Consider the following 9,889-nt stretch of genomic DNA (forward strand, 5'->3'; position numbering starts at 1 on the left):
GTTCTTAGACTTGATACCAAAAGCAAAATTCATTTAAAAAATGATAAATTAAGGCACTTCAAAATTAAAAACTTTTACACTGTGGCTCAGTTGGCTAAGCATTCAACTCATGATTTTGGCTCAGGTCATATCTCAGGGATTGAGATATGAGCCCCACATCAGACTCTGCACTAGGCCCATGGAGCATGGAGTTTGCTTAAGATTCTCTCCATTTGCCTCAGCTCATCTCTCTCTCTCTCTCTCTCTCAAAAAAAATAAAAATAAAAATGAATAAAGAGTCAGATTAAAAAAAATAGAAAATAGTTTCAAACCACAAATCCAACAAAATTTATACCTAGAATATGCAAAGAACTCTTAAAAACAGTAACTAATCTTATTAGAAAATTGGAACAGATGTGAATAGACATTTTACTAAAGAGAATATACAGATAGCAAATAAGCACATGAAAAGATGTTAAATATCACACGGCATTCTGCAAATCCAAGTAAAAACCACAATGAGATGGTGTATAATACCATCAGCATTCTGATAGGTGTACACCTATCAGAATGGCTGAAATAAAAATAATAATAACACAGACAAGTGTATCTAAAACTGGTAAAATCTAAATGAAGTTACTGAGTTATATCAATGTAAATTTACTGGTTGTAGTATTATACCATAGTAATGCAAGATGCTACCTTTGGGGGAAATGGGGTAAAGGGTACAAAGGATCTCTCTGTATTATTTCTTTTAAGTGCATGTGAATGTAGAATTATCTCAAAACTGAACTTAACAAAGCTTCAAAAGAATCAAACTGATATGTAAATAAATTAACTGCCTGCCATAATAAAATACTCCATTAACCACAAGATCTAAACTCACAATAGCATAGCATCCATTACCTAGAGCATGCATTAAAGGTGCTTAGGGGCACCTGAGTGGCTCAGTCCGTTGATCTTCTGGTTCTTGGTTTTGGCTCAGGTCATGATCTCGTGGTCCTGGGATCAAGCCCTGCATTGGCTCTGCAATCAGTGTGGAGTCCGCTTGAGATTCTCTCTCCCTCTGTCCCTCTACACACTCATGCACTCACACATGCTCTCTCTCTCTCCCTCTAAAAAATAAAATCTTTTTAAAAACTACTAGGCATGTAGAGAAGAAAATATAAACTATAACAAAGAAAACTTAATATAAACTGACATAGAAGTGACTGAGATGATGAAATTAGCATAGGATTCTATAACTATTATAAATATGGTCAGGCAGCCCCGGTTGAGCAGCTGTTTAGCACCGCCTGCAGCCCAGGGTGTGATCCTGGAGACCCTGGATCGAGTCCCACATCAGGCTCCCTGCATGGAGCCTGCTTCTCCCTCTGCCTGTGTCTCTGCCTCTCTCTCTCTCTCTCTGCATCTCTATGAATAAATAAATTTAAAAAATCTTAAAAATAAATAAATAAATAAATAAATAAATAAATAAATAAAGTCAAAGATTTAAGGAAAACATTTGTGTAATTAAGGAAAAATAAGAAATCTCAAAATAGAAAATACCTAAGTATAAAAAGAAAGCAAAAGATATTTTACAACTAGAAAAAGACATTATGTGACATGAAAATTTTATTGAATGGACCTCATAGCAGATTAGACTCTGATGAAGACAAGTAAACTTGAAGACATGCAACAGAAATTATCCTAAGTAAACAGAGAAAGGACAAACAGTTGAAAAACATTAACAAATACTCAACGGACTATGAGATAATATTAAGTGGCTAACATAATTGTAATTGGGGAGGAGAGAGACATTGGCACAGAAAAATACATTTTTCAAGATAATGGGAGTTTCCTTTTTCAAATTTGATGAAAAACATAAGCCCATAGATCCAAGCTCAATGAAGCAAAACAGGATTGGGGAAGGGAAGCATACTGTAATCACATTTTTGAAAATAAAAGGTAATGAGAAAATCTTCAGTGATTTGTGCAAGACATAGTTGGGTGAACCTTTTCCTTGTGGCATCAAATTCTCTTGATATATTCATTTACATATCTTGCTTTATCTACATGGTTCTTCTCACAAATCTACCACATTGGCAGAGATGTCTAGAAGGTGAGGGTTGGCAGGAACTGTAGACCAATGAGACTATATGCAGTCCCACCAACATGGGGCCTCAGGGTACTCATACTTCTTACCTACTGCCTTTAAGAGCAAGAGTTCTAGCAAATGAGACAGAATCTACATGGTCTTTTATGACCTAGACCCAGAAGTCACAAAGCATAACCTCTGACATATACTATAGTTGAAGCAATCACAAGCTTATGCATTTCAAAGGGAAAGAACATAGTTTCCAAATAGGAGGAAAGCTGCTTTTTCGCAATGGGTTTGCCACCAGAACACAGGTGTCATGAAAACCACTGCTAAACCTAAACCAAAATGGGATAAGAAAAGACTCGTATCAACATCATCATCATTGGACACGTAGATTCGGGCAAGTCTACCACTACTGGCCATCTGATCTACAAATGTGGTGGGATCAAAAGAACTATTGAAAAATTTGAGAAGGAGGCTTCTGAGATGGGAAAAGGCTTCTTCAAGTATGCCTGGGTCTTGGATAAACTGAAAGCTGAAGGTGAACATGGTATCATCATTGGTATCTCCCTGTGGAAATTCAAGACCAGCAAGTATTATGTGACCATCATTGATGCCCCAGGACACAGAGACTTTATCAAAAACATGATTACAGGCACATCTCAGGCTGACTGTGCTGTCCTGATTGTAGCTGCTGGTGTTGGTGAATTTGAAGCAGGTATCTCCAAGAATGGGCAGACCCGTGAGCATGCCCTTCTGGCTTACACACTGGGTGTAAAACAACTAATTGTTGGTGTTAACAAAATGGATTCCACTGAGCCACCCTACAGCCAGAAGAGATATGAGGAAATCGTTAAGGAAGTCAGCACCTGCATTAAGAAAATTGGCTACAATCCGGACACAGTAGCATTTGTGCCAATTTCTGGTTGGAATGGTAACACCATGCTGGAGCCAAGTGCTAACATGCCTTGGTTCAAGGGGTGGAAAGTCACCCGTAAAGATGGGAATGCCAGTGGAACCACACTGCTTGAAGCTCTGGAATGCATTCTGCCACCAACTTGCCCCAACTGATAAGCCCTTGTGTCTGCCTCTCCAGGACGTCTACAAAATTGGTGGTATTGCTACTGACCCAGTGGGCCTAGTGGAGACTGGTGTTCTTAAGCCTGGCATGGTGGTCACCTTTGCTGTGGTCAATGTTACAACTGAAGTTAAGTCTGCTGAAATGCCCCATGAAGCTTTGAGCGAGGCTCTTCCAGGGGACAATGTGGGCTTTGATGTCAAGAATTTATCTATCAACGATGTTCATCATGGCAATGTGGCTGGTGACAGCAAAAATCACCCACTAATGGAAGCAGCTGGCTTCATGGCTCATCTAGGCCAAATCAGTGCTGGATATGCATCTGTGCTAGATTGTCACACAGCTCACAAAATTGCTTGCAAGTTTGCTGAGTTGAAGAAGATAGATCGTTATTCTGGAAAAAGGAAGATGGTCCCAAGTTCTTGAAATCTGGGGATGCTGCCAGATTTCAAGATTGTTGATATGGTTCCTGGCAAACCTATGTGTGTTGAGAGTCTCTCTGACTATCCTCCCCTGAGCCATTTTGCTGTTCGTGACATGAGATAGATGGTTGCTGTGGGTGTCATCAAAGCAATGGACAAGAAGGCAGGGGAGCTGACAAAGTCACCAAGTCTGCCCAGAAAGCTCAGAAGGCTAAATGAATATTATCCCCAATACCTGCCACCCCAGTCTTAATCAGTGGTGGAAGAACAGTCTCAGAACTGTTTGTGTCAATTGGCCATTTAAGTTTAATAGTAAAAGACTGGTTAATGATAACAATGCATCATAAAACCTTCAGAAAGAAAGGAGAATGTTTTGTGGACCATTTGTGTTTGTGTGTGGCAGTTTTAAGTTATTATTTTTTAAAACCAGTACTTTTTAATGGAAACAACTTGACCAAAAATCTGTCACAGAATTTTGAGACCCATTAAAACAAAACTTTAATGAGAAAAAAAATAGGAATACCAAAATATTTGTAGAAATGATTTTAAATAGCAGAATCTACCCTCTAGCCAAAAATGTTTATATACCTCCAACATGTAATATATATTTGCCCCTTCTCTAGATGCCATACAAGTCTCATTCCATCATGACATCAAGCTCAGGTTCAAAGCCCATTATCTTATTATATAAATCAAGTCCAGGTATGGATGAGGCTCCATGTAGTTTCCTGGGATCAGACCTTGATCTGGAAATCTGCAAACTAAAGAGACAAGTTATCTGCCCCTACACATACCCCAGAGAGGGTGATGTGACAGACATAGAACTACTGCAATAAATAGATAATCATTTAATAAAGGAATAAATAATAATAATAATAATAATAATAATAATAATTAGTAAAGGAATAAAATAGTCACCAATCCATTGAAATTATAAAATCCAGCTGAGTGTATGTTACCAGTCATGATTAGGACCTAATCCTGCTCCCTAGGAATGATTCTCCATAATTTTTGGTTCTTACCCCTGAGATCTAATTTTTGCCCTCTAAGTCATCCTTCCTTTTCCATAGAACTAACCCATTTCTGTCGCTGAGTAGCCTACTGAGCCTACTTCCTGTCCACAGAAGTTTAAGGATCCAAAAGTCTCTCTTCATTTTGTACAGTCTGTTTGGGTATTTTTTTTTTTCAGTATAAGCTGATATTATTACTATAAAAATTTCGTGGATTTTTTGAATATCAATTTATAATCTATTCCATTAGATAAAAAGCCACATCCACAAATATCTTCTAGATAAGATCTTTTCTGCCTTGGGCTCTCTGTGAAGCTACTGTGGGACAATACCCTTAAGATTCTTAGAAGGCTTACTGTAGTACAGACAACCCCTTAAGAACCGTACAAGTCTTTTTACCTCTTTCTGAACTCATAACAAAAAGTTTCACAATAATACTCTTGGCTTCATTTTTACCTTGAGTCCATGATTTTCTAACAGAGCCTTGAATTTGATCTTTGTTCTGTGGCTCTTTGAGTTTCTTCTGCTGAGAGAAACTAAGGATAAGAAATAGTTTCATTTTCAGATCTTGTTCCTATAGTTCCTCTAAATTATGTTTGGAAGGTGAACAATTCTTTCTTTAGTACAGTTCTGTCTATCCATACCTTATGATACATAATTCTAAAACAAATAAATGAAATATAGTTTACACTTTCAGCATTCTGCCTGAAAATCTTCTAAGCCAGATCCATCAGTTCATTAAATATATTTTATGATTGTCCATGTTATACATTTGCTAAACCACCTGCCATAACAGAACAAGATCCTCCTTTCCTCCAGCTTCCAATAACATTTTTCTTATTTCTTATTTTCTTTCTTTTAAGATTTTATTTATTTATTCATGAGAGACAGAGAGAGAGAGAGAGAGAGGCACAGACACAGGCAGAGGGAGAAGCAGGCTCCATTCCATGCAGGGAGCCCAACATGGGACTCAATCCCTGGTCTCCAGGACCACACCCTGGACTGAAGGTGGCACTAAACCGCTGAGCCACCTGGGCTGCCCTTATTTTCTAAGTTCTCATTGACACCCTCCTCAATGCCTGTCAGGATCCCACTAACAGTCTTCTCAAAATCTTGTCAACTTCTGCCTCACAAGTGTCCCAAAGCCAGTGCCATGTTTTAGGTTTTTGTTACAACAGCACCCCAAATTTTGTTCCACTTATCTCATACTATATAACTATTCAAAAATAATTGCTTAAAACAATGATTTTATTATATCCCATGATTAAGAGAATCAGGAATTTGGGCAAGTTTCAGCTAGGTGATCTTTATATTCCTTGTGGCATCAAAGGAAGTCACTCAGGGGTATTCACCAGGTGAGTGAGAAGTTTAGAGGATTCAAGACAGCTTCACTCACATATCTGGCACCCTGGCAGGGATGACTATACCACTGGGCTCAGCTTGTTCTGTTGACCAGAATATGGTCTCTCCAGAACGACAGTCTTCTCACATGGTAGCTCAAGGCTCTAAAAGCAAGCGTTCAAGTGAATAAAGCAGGAACTTCACAGTCTTTTATGACCTAGCCTCAGATGTCATAGTGTTTCATTTTGCTGTTCTGTACAGGTCAAAGAAATCAGTAATCTACCCAGATTCAAGAGGAGGGGATAAAGACTCAGTATCTTAGTGGAAAAGGTGTCAAAGAATGTGCAGCCATTTTTTAAAACTAACCTAGCAGATACGTAATACAGAAAATATTAAATGAAGTTCTTCAGTATGCAGTGAATCAACCAGATGGAAACTTAGAGCTACAGAAAAGAATGAAAAGCACTGGAAATTGCAAACCTGTAGGTAAATAAAAAGAGGTGGTTTTTCCTTATTTCTTAAGTTTCTGTGTAGCAGTAAAAACATATGACAACCACAACACAAAAGACAGGAGTAAAATGGATCTGACCTTATGCAATTGCAGAATCAACCCATTTTATCAACCAACATGAAAATTATCAATACTGTCAACCAATGAAGCCAGGGAGATAGAAAAGGTACCACTCTCAAAGAATAAAATAGTAAAAGCATTGACAACATGTCACAATATCAGAGAGGGGAGAAAAATGGTATCCGGGTGTTTATTCCACTAGGTCTCTCCTTTGAGGGGTCAGCATGAGCTGGCTACGTAAGATGACTTCTGCAGATGGGTTCTCTGTCTCCAAGTTCAAATATCAAATTTTTCCTCTCTCTTGCCTTTTCAGGAACTTTTACTATCCCAGGATACTCACTTCATTATTCCTCTGGACCTATCTTAACATCTACCAACAAAGTTTATACATTCAAAGCAAAAGTTCAACTTTTGGAAAAAATGATTTTAAAAATAGTTTACTACTACTACTAACTAGAATCCCATATAATGCTTATTAAGATGAGTAAATCAAAAAAAAAAAGATGAGTAAATCAACATCTGTGCATGTTTAGGGAAAAACATCGTTATTACTTTGAGGTCCTTGATATGAAAAATTTGAATGGGTTGTAAATCCATTGTCATTACCATAAGGAATTTCATTCAACCTTACACCTGTCAGTGAAAGAACGATTAGACTACAATCTTAAAAGATCAAGATATCTGAATTCTGACTGATGACAAATAAAAGATGTTTTGTCAATTGAAAAAAAATCATCTCTTTTTGTCATTACCTACTTATGTGGACAAAACTGGGTAGACTTCTGAGGTTAGGTCATAAAAAAAAAAAAGGTCACATAGGGTCTGCCTTGTTGACTGAAAACACTTGTTCTTACAATACTGCTCAACGGAGCCAGCTGAGACCAGCCTTCTGTCGATGTAACCATCAAGAATCTGAGAATATAATTATTAATAGGTCTTGAAAGGGGACTGTGTATAGTCATTTCAAGCACAAACCATAGCATTAATAAATCAGAATCATGATTACTCACTGCAGGTGGCAGAGTTTGGAAAACTGGTTAGCAGTATCAATTAAAATTGATTGAATATATGCATACCATAAAACCAATCATTTCAACTCCCATGTGTATTTTCAACAGGAATGTACATGTATATTACATATACAAGTACCAAAAAATATGTACTAGAATTTTAAATCAGAACTCAGATTACACAAAACTGGAAACTACCCAAATATTTGATAATAAATTGGATACATACACATACATAAATTATACATACACATGCATAAATAGCACATACTTAAATTATTTGCTATTTACAAAATAGAATACTAAGCAGAGATCTACACAGAACCATATGAATGAACCTCACAATGCTGACAGAATCTAAACACAAAAGAGTACATATTGTATGGTTCTATTTATATAAATTACAAAAACAGGCAACACTAATCTATGCTATTAGTAGTCAGGATAGTGGTTACCTTTGGGGCAGCAGGTAATGACAGGAAGGCAACATTGGAGCACCGGTATTGTTCTGCTTCTTTTTTTTTTTTTTTTTTTTTTTTTTTTTTTTTTTTTTTTTTTTTTTTTTTTTTTATTTATGATAGTCACAGAGAGAGAGAGAGAGAGAGAGAGAGGCAGAGACACAGGCAGAGGGAGAAGCAGGCTCCATGCACCGGGAGTCCGATGTGGGATTCGATCCCGGGTCTCTGGGATCGCGTCCTGGGCCAAAGGCAGGCGCCAAACCACTGCGCCACCCAGGGATCCCTATTCTGCTTCTTGATCAGGGAGCTAGCTGGTTAGGTAAGTAAAGTAGTTTAAAAACATATCCACAGATCCTTTGACACCCTTTCCATTAGAAGGTAGAGCTCAATTCCTCCACTTCAATATGAGCTGCTTTTTATAACTCCCCTCCAGCAAACTGGCTACTGTGGAATACTCTGGAACTGACACTGAATGATTTCCAATGAAGGGTTACAAAAGGCACTAGAGCTTCCACCTGGCCCTCTTTCTTGGGATGCTCACCCTGGGTACCTAGTCACCATGCTATGAAAAAATCAAGGAATTCCATGGAAAGGCCCTGTGGAGGTGTTCTGGTCACCCAGCTAAAATCACAGCCAACAGATAATATCAACAGCCAAACATGTAACTGATGCAAGGCACCTTCAATTGATTCCAGCAGCAAGCCTTTAAGTTAACCTACCACGCCTTGCTCAAATTGCAAATTCAAAGGCAAAACAAATGTTGTATAAGCCACTAAGTTTAAGGGTAATTTGTTATGCGAGTACATATAACTGGAACACACAATAGGTGTGCTCACTTTATAAAAATTCTTCAAGGGCTGCCTAGGTGGCTCAGTCAGTTAACCATCTGCCTTTGGCTCAGATCATGATCCCAGGGCTTTCAGAATAAGCCCCACATCAGACTCCTTGCTCAGCAAGGAGCCTGCCTCTGTCTCTCCCCGTTTGTGCTCTCTTGCGTGCTCTCTCTTTCTGTCAAATAAATAAATAAAATCTTAGAAAAAAATAAAATAAATTTAAAAATAAAATAAAAATTCTTTAAGCTACATAATTACGATATATGCACTTTTCCTAACATATTATCATAATTAAGTTTGGATAAAGGCTTGAAATAAAAATTGTATCATGGAAACAAGTTCAAATTTCTCATAAAATTTTTAAATATATTTTATTGAGAAGTTTTATATAAATTCAATATTTCATATCTCCCTAATACTTGCCTTTTTCTTACATTATATAAAGAAAATGTGATGGATTTTTTCACCATGCCCAATTTAGACACCTCCTAATCTCCACCAGTTTACCCTCCTACACTGCCCAAGCTGATCATTTATCATGTAGGGGTGTAAAAAGTGTTGGGAAGCACTGCTACAGAAGATATCTGCCCACCACCATTCCCTCTTCTTTTGTTAATAGGATCTTACTGTCCTTAGTGGAAGTATCTGCCTTCCGGTCAATCAGGTCAGCTGAGATCCAATTGCTCAACTTTTCCTTTAATTCTTCACATCCTTCTAATAAATTTCTATTTTATTTAAGTTAGGAATATTTGATCTCTAGTTTCTGCAACCAAAGAACACTTACTGATACATATCTCCAGCGTTAGCACACAGTTTGACATATAGTGGTGATGAATAAATATGAAATGTTTAAAAAGGATATTGAACAACTAACTTTTGACAAAAGCAGAGAAACAGAATAGTGGAAAAAGAATAGCCTTTTAAGAAATATTGCTGGAACAACTGGATATCCATATGTAACAAATATGAACTGGAATCCATGTCTTAAACCATTAAAAAAAGTAACTCAAAATGCATCATAAACCTAAATATACAGCCTAAACTATAAAACTTCTAGAAGAAAACATAGTAAAAGGTCTTTGTGAACTTAGAGTTGGCAAAAATTTT

The sequence above is a fragment of the Canis lupus genome, chromosome 8, assembly GCF_011100685.1.
Source record: "Canis lupus familiaris isolate Mischka breed German Shepherd chromosome 8, alternate assembly UU_Cfam_GSD_1.0, whole genome shotgun sequence".
In the NCBI taxonomy this organism is placed as follows: domain Eukaryota; kingdom Metazoa; phylum Chordata; class Mammalia; order Carnivora; family Canidae; genus Canis; species Canis lupus.